The 9,638-nt window shown below is 43.0% G+C and overlaps 1 long non-coding RNA gene across 1 annotated transcript; it reads right to left on the bottom strand.

Moving 5' to 3' along the window:
* Window positions 1-3,607: 3,607 nt before the first annotated feature.
* On the bottom strand, window positions 3,608-7,784 carry LOC106147832. Its single transcript, XR_001232820.1, has 3 exons — window positions 7,589-7,784; window positions 6,825-7,027; window positions 3,608-3,786 (listed from the first exon to the last, which is right to left on the bottom strand). It is a non-coding gene; the product is annotated as an uncharacterized LOC106147832 (long non-coding RNA).
* Between the last annotated feature and the right edge of the window lie 1,854 nt (window positions 7,785-9,638).

Genomic DNA, 9,638 nt, shown 5'->3' with positions numbered 1-9,638 from the left:
GTATTCATGCCCGCTTGCTATGTGACTCACTTCCCCATTTGATCCCAATTTAATCAATTTTACCTGAACAATTCTTATTGGCTGACTATAGTTTTGTTCATTTTCCCCTACCTTGGACCTGCCTCACATCATGGTTTTGCTCTATACAGTCCCTAGAAAAGATAGAGTCTTGGGGTAACCCACTTGGGCCCCGCTTCTGTCTCTCTCTTGGACAGAAGCTTTCTTTTCTTTCCCTCAATAAATATATTCTGCTCTTAATCTCCGTTGTTCCTAAAATTCATTCTTCAATTTTAGAGAACACGAACTCGTCCCAGATATCATTCAGGTTGGGAGTTGTTATTATTCTGTATCACACCTGCTTCAGCCTCCCAGAGTGCTGGGATTACAGGTGTGCACCACCTTGTACCACTGGTCTGCCTCCAGCTTTTCTATTAACTAGCTGCAGCACAGAAGGTCTTTTCCCTCCCCTGAGCTGTAGTTTCCCCATCCCTAGAATAAGAACAAGGTCGCTGGACTAAACATTCCCCACACCCCTCCCTCCTCCTGCAGCCAAGAGGGACTCTACATAAAGATGTCTATTTGAGCAGATGCTGTCCACGTGTCCTATACGCAAGGAAGCTGGGCTGGTTGAAGCTGAGCCATTCTCACTCTGCCGCCAGCTGCGTGTGGCCCCTTTTTTTCCCCCACAAACATCTGCACAATCATTTGTATCTATACTTCTAAACACAATGGGCTTTATTATCATTAATGATAATCATTGAAGAATCCCAGGAATTTTGTCGCATACTGGTATCTTATTTCATGTCTTCTGTTTTTGGTTTTTTTTATTTGTTTGTTTGTTTTCCAGTACCGGGAATTGAACTCACAACGGTACCCTTGCCTTATTTCATGTCTTATCAAATCTCTTCTTCCCAATAAATCTCCATTCATCTTTAGAATGTAGATGGAAGGACATGGAATCAGGAATAATTGTGAGTACTTGGTTCAATCTGGTGTGACAATGGGCAAGTTAATTCACCTTTCTGAGTTTTAGAGTTGATTCAGTTGTATTCCTGGTTCTAAACCGTGAAAAAGCCTCAAAATTACGTGGGCCTCTTTTAAAAGGCAGCTCTGAGAATCCATCCAGTCCTGGAAAAGCCACAGGTCTCAGGGTGGGGCCTGCAATGAATATATGGAAAACTGTACCCAGGAGATTTTGGTGGGCCTTTTACAGTCTCTTCATTAACCTTGGGAAGTAGATATTTATTCAGAACTAAACCAAAAGGCCCCAAAATATAAAGAAATAAAATATTTTATTTTCACCCTCAAGGAGTTTAGCAAACAGAAAAAGAGACATTGCCTCCACAGCAAAAGTGCTTTGAAAGAGACAAGGAGTGGTATCCCAAATGAGGTGTTCCTGACACACCCTGCAGGACAGCTTCTCAGAGATGATCAGGATTTAGATGATGACATGAAAAAAAAAAAAAAAAGATAATGACATGGGAAAAGGGAAACCACTAGGAAAGGCCAGGAGTTCTGAACAGCTCTTACAAGTACAGTACAGAGACTGAGCAGAGAGAGGCAAGGCACAGGACGGTGAGGCAGATACAAACTGCAGCTACAACACACAGCTCATCCCCTCTGCCTGAAGTGTCAGCTGTGGAAACCGCAAGCAGGACTGGCTGTTGGTTTAGGGTGAAAAGCCAGGGAAGGATGAGAAGGTATACCAGTAAGAGCTTCTGCTGAAAATATGTGAGCTCCTCTCCAGTATCAGCAACTACCAGGCTAGGAGGGGTGGCCTCTGCTACTCAAGCCAGGGTCTCTCCCCACACCTGACTTCCTCCAGCTGTCCCCTCCGCCTCAGGCTGCCCTTGAGCTTTGAGGAAGTCTTACACCAATTTCCTGTCTCAGGCTGGCCACAGATGCATAGCCCCAATGACATCTTATTGGAAGATACAGTGCTGGTGGGAAAGGGAGTCATCCCTATAACCTGCCTGCGGTCCTTGAAGACAGCCTTTCGTGTGAGCACTTCAGAAGCTAGACTGAAGTGGAGCTGGCTGGTGCTCTTTTCTGAGGAGTAAGCTGCCTTCACAATCCACATTTCTTTTCCCTTCACATGCCTAACTTCAGCAGTTACCTAGCTCTACATGAGTTTCATCCAACTTCCCATGTTGAACGCTGCAGAATCCTGCTACCTCTGTCCCTAATGCTCTGATCGCTGTCCCCATGAGGCACACAGCCCCCTCAGAGTAAAGGCTTGCCCATCATGACTCAAGCTGCCTAGTGCGAAGATTAGAGTTGTTTCTGGTTAGACTAGGGTAGCTTTCTTGTACTGATTTATAGTCTTCCTGTCTGTCCAAAAAGTTAAGAGAAACATTTTTCATGGGAATCCAACATCAATCTTTCTCAGAGCTTCAAGACCCTGAATAGACGCCACTGTTTGTAACGTGGCCAGAATGAAACCTCTCAAGACTGGAGTAAACACAGAGAAATAGAAGTGCTTGCCTGAAGCCTTGGAAGTTTCTAGGATACAAAATTCAGGGGAAACCCACAATGAAGAGGCAACTGAGCCTGCTGAGTCCAGTCCACAGCTCTCAGACTACCCACTCTGAGAGCAGCATGTTTCGTGGTTTTCTGCCTGATTTCCTTGAAGGAAGAGTTTGGTGCCACAGGAATAGATTTTATGAAAGTTCCATAAGATCGGACAGTAATTCTCATCTGAAAGAGATTTTGCCCCCATCCGCAGGAGCTGTTGGCAATGTCTGGAGACACCATTGTTTATCATAATCAGATGTGGGGGGCTACTGGCATCAAGGGTAAAGGTCAGGGATGCCACTAAATATTCTACAATGCCAAGCCTCACACAACAAAGAATGATCTGGCTCAAAATATCAATAAGGCCAAGACTGAAAGTATCCCATAGGCCAGGTTTGGTGGCACACTCCTGTAATCTAAGCACTTTGGAGACTGAGGCAAAAGGAGGGCAAACTCAAAGCCAGTCTGAGTTACATAGCAACTTTAAGGCCAGCCTGGATACAGAGAGAGACCCTGTTTCAAAAAATTCTGGGGCAGACCATGCAGATAAAAATTGTGCTCCTGGCAGAAAGCTGGTGCCCTGGTTCATTGCATTGGTGAAGGCTGACAGTTGCCTGCCTCTCCTAGCCTATCATAGATGGAAGGGACCCCAGAGAGCACTAGCCCAACCCCAGCACTGACAGATAAGGGGAAAACCTGAGGCTCAGAAAGTGAAGTGTTAGCAGACTAGAAGTGGGCCCTGGATCCTTGCTATAAATTGAATGCTTGTGCCTCATCCTTAAATTCACATGCTGAAAGTTAATCCTCAATGTGATGGTAGTCATGTGCTACATAATGACATCTTTGTCTACAATGGACCATATATACAATGGGGGCCCCCTAAGATTATAATGGAGCTGAAATATTCCGATCGCCTGGTACCTGGCAGTTGCTGTAACACAGTGGTGTACTGTACTACTCACGTGTTTGTGATAATGTTGGTGTAAACCACCTGGCTGCCAGTCATATAAAATTATAGCACATGCTATTATGTACAGAGTACTATACTGATGATGATAATAAAAGGCCATATTAGTGGTTTATATATGTTCTATACTATATTTTTATTGTTATTAAAATGTACTCATTCTACTTATAAAAAAACTTTTTCCTGTAAACTCCGTGTTACACCAGCAGCTGCTTCGTGCATCTCAGGTCCTGTGGGCCAGGCTCCGTGTCTCTTGAGTGTGTCTGGAGGCCACGTGGAGTGATGGACACGCACCATGTAGGTTTCTGTAAGTAGAGTCCATGCCGTTCACACAATAAGGAAACTGCCAAATGACACATTTCCAGGATTATATTCTGTCCTTTGTATTTGGAGGTAGGGGCTTTGGAGGTATTAGGTCTTGAAGGTGGCCATGGATGGGACTAGTTCCCTTGTCACTGCCTATGAGAAAGTGGTCTGCTAGCCCTTACTCTTGGACTTCTAACCTCCAGAACCATGATATAGAAATGCCTCAGTCTCCAAAGTGCTTAGATTATAGGAGTGTGATAGATATGTCTGCTGTTTATAAGCTACTCTGAAATTTCATTATAGCGGGACTGATGGAGTAAAACAGCTCCCACACCCACTGCACTATACTGTCTCTCCATTACACTGTGTCCTTCAGGATCAAACATTTTCATCCAAAGAAATTTTCAGAACTGGGAAGGGGAGATGGGACTGGGGACACAAAGAAATTCAATAAGGGACACCAAAAGCACAAAGCAGAGAAATTACTCCCGATTCTCGTTAAATCCATTAGGGAAACCATTGGACAAAACAACCTTTGTTGTATTTCAAACTGACTAGAACAGTACAAAATTCCCAGCACATGCAATAATTAATAGTTGAAGAGCTGGAAATGCTTATTACCCTGATTAGATTAATACACATTATAAACATGTATTGAAGGTACCCTATATTTTCTAAACTAAAAAGTAATAATACAATTTTTTTACAATTTTTAAAGAAAGTCTTATGTTGCAAGGTACAAAACCAAGCTTATCTTGGAAAGGATTTGTCTCCTTTTCTCAAAATGTTGAAATTTGGAAAATTTCAAAATGGAATTTTGCCCACAGATGTGTATGTGACACCTACCTACAACACCAACTCCCCTCTCTCCAAGGAGAGAGACTTCAAACCAAAGCAATGGGGACACTTATCTTGAATTGGAACCTGTAGAACATGAGTCAAAACAAATGTTTTATTTTTATAAGTTGTCTCAGGTATTTTGCTATAGTGACATCAGCAAATAGGCAGTGTAACAGTCAATTTTAGGTGTTAATTTCACTGAGTTAAGGGATACTCAAATAGTTGGCAAAACATTATTTCTGGGGTGTGTCTGTGAGGATGTTTCCAGAAGTAATTAGCATTTGACTGGATTGGTTGAGAAAAGAAGGTTCCCAGCAGACATCATTCAATCCACTGAGAGCCAGAATAGAACAAAAAGGTAGAGGAAATGCAAATTCACTCTCTTCTGGAGGTGGGACATCTATCTTCTCTCATCCTCAGATTTTGGAACTCCGTGTCTCATGTCTTTGTACTTGGGGATTTAACACCAGGATTCCCCTCACTCCCTGTTAGGTTCTTGGGCCTTGTTCTTCAGACTGAGAATTACACTACCAGTTTCCCTAGCTCTCTAGCATAGACTGTATGCTGTGGGATGTCTGGCCTCCATAATTAGTTGCATCAATTCCCATAATAATTCTCCTCACTTATGTCTATATCTTATTTGTTCCATTTCTCTGAAGAACCCTGAGTAGTGCAGTGTGCTAGTCAACTTTTCACTGCTGTAACAAAATTACTGGAAGAAACTACTTAAAGGAGAAAAAGTTTAGTTTGGTTCATGGTTTCAGAAGTTTTAGTTCATAATTGGATGGCTCTATGGCTTCTAGGCCTGTGGGGAGACAGAAACATCACAGTGGAAACACATGGTGGAGGGAACGATGTGGCATGCTTCCCTCATGGAAGCCAGGAAACAGAGATAAAGGAAAAGAGCCAGCGAGGAAGAAGCCAGGGACAATAAAGTTTATGTCCACCATGATACTTCAACAAGGATCCATCTCCTGTTTCCATTTCCTCCTAATAATGCATCAAATTATGATCTTATCAGTGGTTTAATCCACTGGTAATATTCAAGTTCTCATGATCCAGTTACTTTCCAAAGCCCACGTCTGAACACTTGAGCTTTATGGGGGACATTCCTGATCCAAACCATAGCATGCAGTTAGTTAAGAAGCTAGAACTCATCTCACTTCACTCTAAAGTTCACATTGCTCATGGCTCTTGTGGTTACCATTAACTTATAAAAAGACTTTTCCTATGTTTACTTGGCTCAAACTCACTCTGCAGAACCTGTTTCTTTTCCTACCTTTATTAAAACTTGGTACTGTTTGTGCTTGTCTTGACCAATTATTTGCTCAGGACAGAAAAAATTTAGAAACCACCTCCAGAAGGAGACTCCAGGACCCCAAATCTGGTAACATACTTGGCTTGGTCAGCCAGGAGAATAGGTAAAGCCCTTGGGCACATTATTTTTCTTTCATTCTAAAATGTCACAAAGACTTCTCCTCCTCCTCCTCCTTCTCTTCCTTCTCCTCCTCCTCCTCTTCCTCTTCCTCCTCTTCCTCTTCCTCTTCCTCCTCCTCCTCTTCCTCTTCCTCCTCCTCCTCCTCCATCTTCTTCCTCTTCTTTCCCTGTGTCTTTTCCCTCAGCTGATGAACTCAAGAGACTTCTGACAAAGTGGAAATATTTCCTATGTTTCCCAGCATGTAGGATGGGAGGAGAATACATGGCTTCTTTGTTTTTCTTCCAGCCATGGAGGTCTACAGGCCCACTTGAAATTTATCTCCCCTATTCTTCGTTTTCTTGTTTTTAGTCACTCACTGAAGATATTTTGTCAGTAAAAAGCAACCAGAGAGACTGTTATTAAACCACTGGCAAGTAGATTCAGGTACCATGTGTTCAACCTAGAGTTTAATATGTTTTTTGACCTGTTTCTGTGCTCTGTGGTACTTTGCTCAGCTCTCTCACTCTTTTAGGGAAAAAGAGCTGTTGGTAACTTGGTATTTTGCCTAGATAGCTGCCTCCCCAATTTTTTTTTTTTTTTTTTTGGTTTTGGTTTTTCTCCGGTACCGAGAACTGAACTGACGATCTTGCGCTTGCCAGGCAGGCGCTTTTGCCGCTGAGCTAAATCCCCAGCCCCTGCCTACCCAGTTTAATTCCTTTTGAGCTCAAAGTTTCATCTGCACTTTTCCCCTAGACGGCCATTTCTTTTTCAGTGTGTTACCTTAGTTAAAAACTGCCATCTTGTCTTGTCACATGACTGGCTGCCCATTTTGGATCCACATGGGCTCCACCATGTTTGTTTCCCTTGTTTTTTCTTCTAACAAATTGCAGGAAATTTAGAAACACATGCCTGGGCCGGAAATTTAGCTCAGTGGTACAACATCTGCCTGGCAAGCATGAGGTCCATGAGCTTGAGTCTCAGACCTCAAAATAAAATAAAATAAAATAAAATAAAATAAAATAAAATAAAATAAAATAAAATAAAACAAAACACATGACGGATGGCCTGAGAAGAATAGCCAGTAAAGCTTAACTCAAGTGACTGTAAGCCAAAGGTAGATCCATCCTCATTCTTAGGATTTCTGAAGATTTTTTTTTCTTGAAAAAAGAACTTTCTGTCTCTACAGCCTTAAAGTACCAAGGTTTATACTGTGGGGTAAAGTAAGAGGTACTGTTTCTCAAGAGGCTCCACCCTGCTTAAGTAGAGCTATCAAGTGCCTCAACTCAGGCTAAGGGAAGGGAGGAGGGGGAATATTCCACCCTGATCTTATGAAAGTTTCAAAGGACTAGGTAGAGCCATCAAGAAGCTCAACGCCCTCTCCCTAAGGAGTTAGTGGGCCCCAGTATGCAGACAAAAAAACCTTTAATAGGGCTTTCTTCTATGCTTCTGTGAAAGATTCTAGCATCATTGTCACTTTAGAGATGTCTGTCTAGTGAATTCTTGAGTCTCATAAAGGATGCTTTGTGGGCTCTTTGGGTCTATACCTTCTGCATGGGATGTCATCTTAAAGATCCAGTTGTCTCTCTCTATAAGCTCCAAGACTAGGCATGGGAAACCTCATGAACCACGCCTCACAGAGTCCACTGACTTCACTCCTTGATCAGTGGGAAAGGATTGACCCTCCAGTTTTAAAAAGGAACAGCTTATCTACTGTTGCAACATAGTTTGGGTTTAAAATGAACTAGGAAATGGTGAGAGATGGGTATAGGATGGCAGTTAAATTCAGTTAAACTGTTCCTGCTTAAAACATAGCTGGAGTGAAATCCCTCATGTTCAGCTGTTTATAACCCTTTATCTCAAGAAAAGCCCAGAAACTGTTGTATTTACAGTGGCCCCTGAAGAAGAAGGAGATATCTTTGATATTTCTGTTCTTAGATCCCCACCTGTCTCTCAGAGGGTATGGCTCTCTCCCATCTGTTTAAAGAAGAAACTTCAGATAGGAGCCCAGACACCTATGACCCAATTACTGGACATGGTCTTTTCTGTGTTCAACAATTGGGATTTGGAAGAAGGTCAACAGAAAAAGCTAAATTATAGCTGTTACAATTAGCAATGTTTTACACTCACCCAAATCATCTCAGGGAAAACCCAAGGATGATTGAGTGCAAGAAGTCGAGGCCATGTGGAATGTGACTACACCAAGCCACTGCCTAGTCCCCACTCCAAGTGTCTGAGGCAGCCAGTGTCCCTTTTTTTTTTTTTGTCTTTTTGAGACAGGGTCTCACTATGCAGCTCAGGCTGGTCTTGGGCTCACTTTATAACCCAGGCTGACCTCAAACTCGCAAGATCCTCCTGCTTCAGCCTCCCAAGTGCTGGGATTACAGGCATGTGCCATCACGTCCGGCCAGCCAGTGTCTCCGACTCATGGCAGTAAAGGGTTAACTGCTCCTGCTCCCAGAGAGGGGCTAGGCCAGCCAGAGTACTCATTTCCTGCTCTAAAGAGGCCCAAGGGAACCTACAACGCTCCTGTCCATGGATATTACCATCTCCTACGAGGAGCCCTGGGTAACACTGGACACAATGGATGAACCAATTTGATTACTTTATTCTGTTTTTATTTACTTCTCTGGAAAACCCTCTTCTAGATCTATAGTCATAGTTGGTGTCTAGGGGCCCCCTAATTGGAGACTGTTTACTCTGGCTGTGATGTATCACTTTGAAGGACAATTTTCTTAAGGACAAATGTTTAACCATGAGTTTCTAATTTTCCCACAATGTCCTACTCCTTTGCTAGAAAGAGATTTACTAGCAAGATTGGTGGCAATTCTCAAACTCTGGCTAAAAGGATTTTGCCTGTTGGGACTACACTAAGTCTCCCTGACCAAATTAGCCAACAGGCAGATCCTGCTGTGTGGTATAATGGAATACTCGACTTAAGAAAGCCCTTCTTCCTCATCATGTTAGAAAAGAAAGGACTACTTTGAGAATCTTGACCCAAATGCTAAGAACTATGGCACGTGGCATACTTTTCAAAAAGTCAGATGAAATGGCTGCTGGATGGCCACCCTACCTGAGAGCAGTAGCAGCTACAGTTATTCTAACAGGGAAAGCTGCAAAACTAACTTTAGGACAGAAACTAGAAGTCCTGTCTCCCCATCTGGTCAGAGTGATGCTTGAGACCGAAGATTATTTGTGGTTAACAGGGGAATGGCTTGCAAAGTATCATCTCCTGCTCTTAGACAGCCCTGGGGTTATTATAAAAACTTGCACTACTCTCAGTCTTGCCTCTCTGATGCCTATAGGCCAGAAGTTAGCCACTTTTGTGAACAGGTGATCTCCCAGACCAACACAAACAGGCAGAACATCAGTGACCTGCCCTTCCAAGACCTTGAAGGAGCTTTGTCCAAGAAGGACATTAAAGGGGCTGGGGATTTAGCTCAGCGGCAAAGCGCCTGCCTGGCAAGTGCAAGGTCGTGAGTTCGGTTCCCGGTACCGGAGAAAAACCAAAAAAAAAACCAAAAAAAAAAACCTCAGAAAAGAGGAAGTGGAAGGACTTCCCACAATGTCAGGTACACATAACTCTGATACCAAAGC

The sequence above is a fragment of the Chinchilla lanigera genome, unplaced genomic scaffold, assembly GCF_000276665.1.
Source record: "Chinchilla lanigera isolate Chin_1 unplaced genomic scaffold, ChiLan1.0 scaffold00001, whole genome shotgun sequence".
Classification (NCBI taxonomy): domain Eukaryota; kingdom Metazoa; phylum Chordata; class Mammalia; order Rodentia; family Chinchillidae; genus Chinchilla; species Chinchilla lanigera.
Note: the sequence above shows the minus strand (reverse complement) of the source record. Positions and strands in the feature narration are given on the sequence as shown.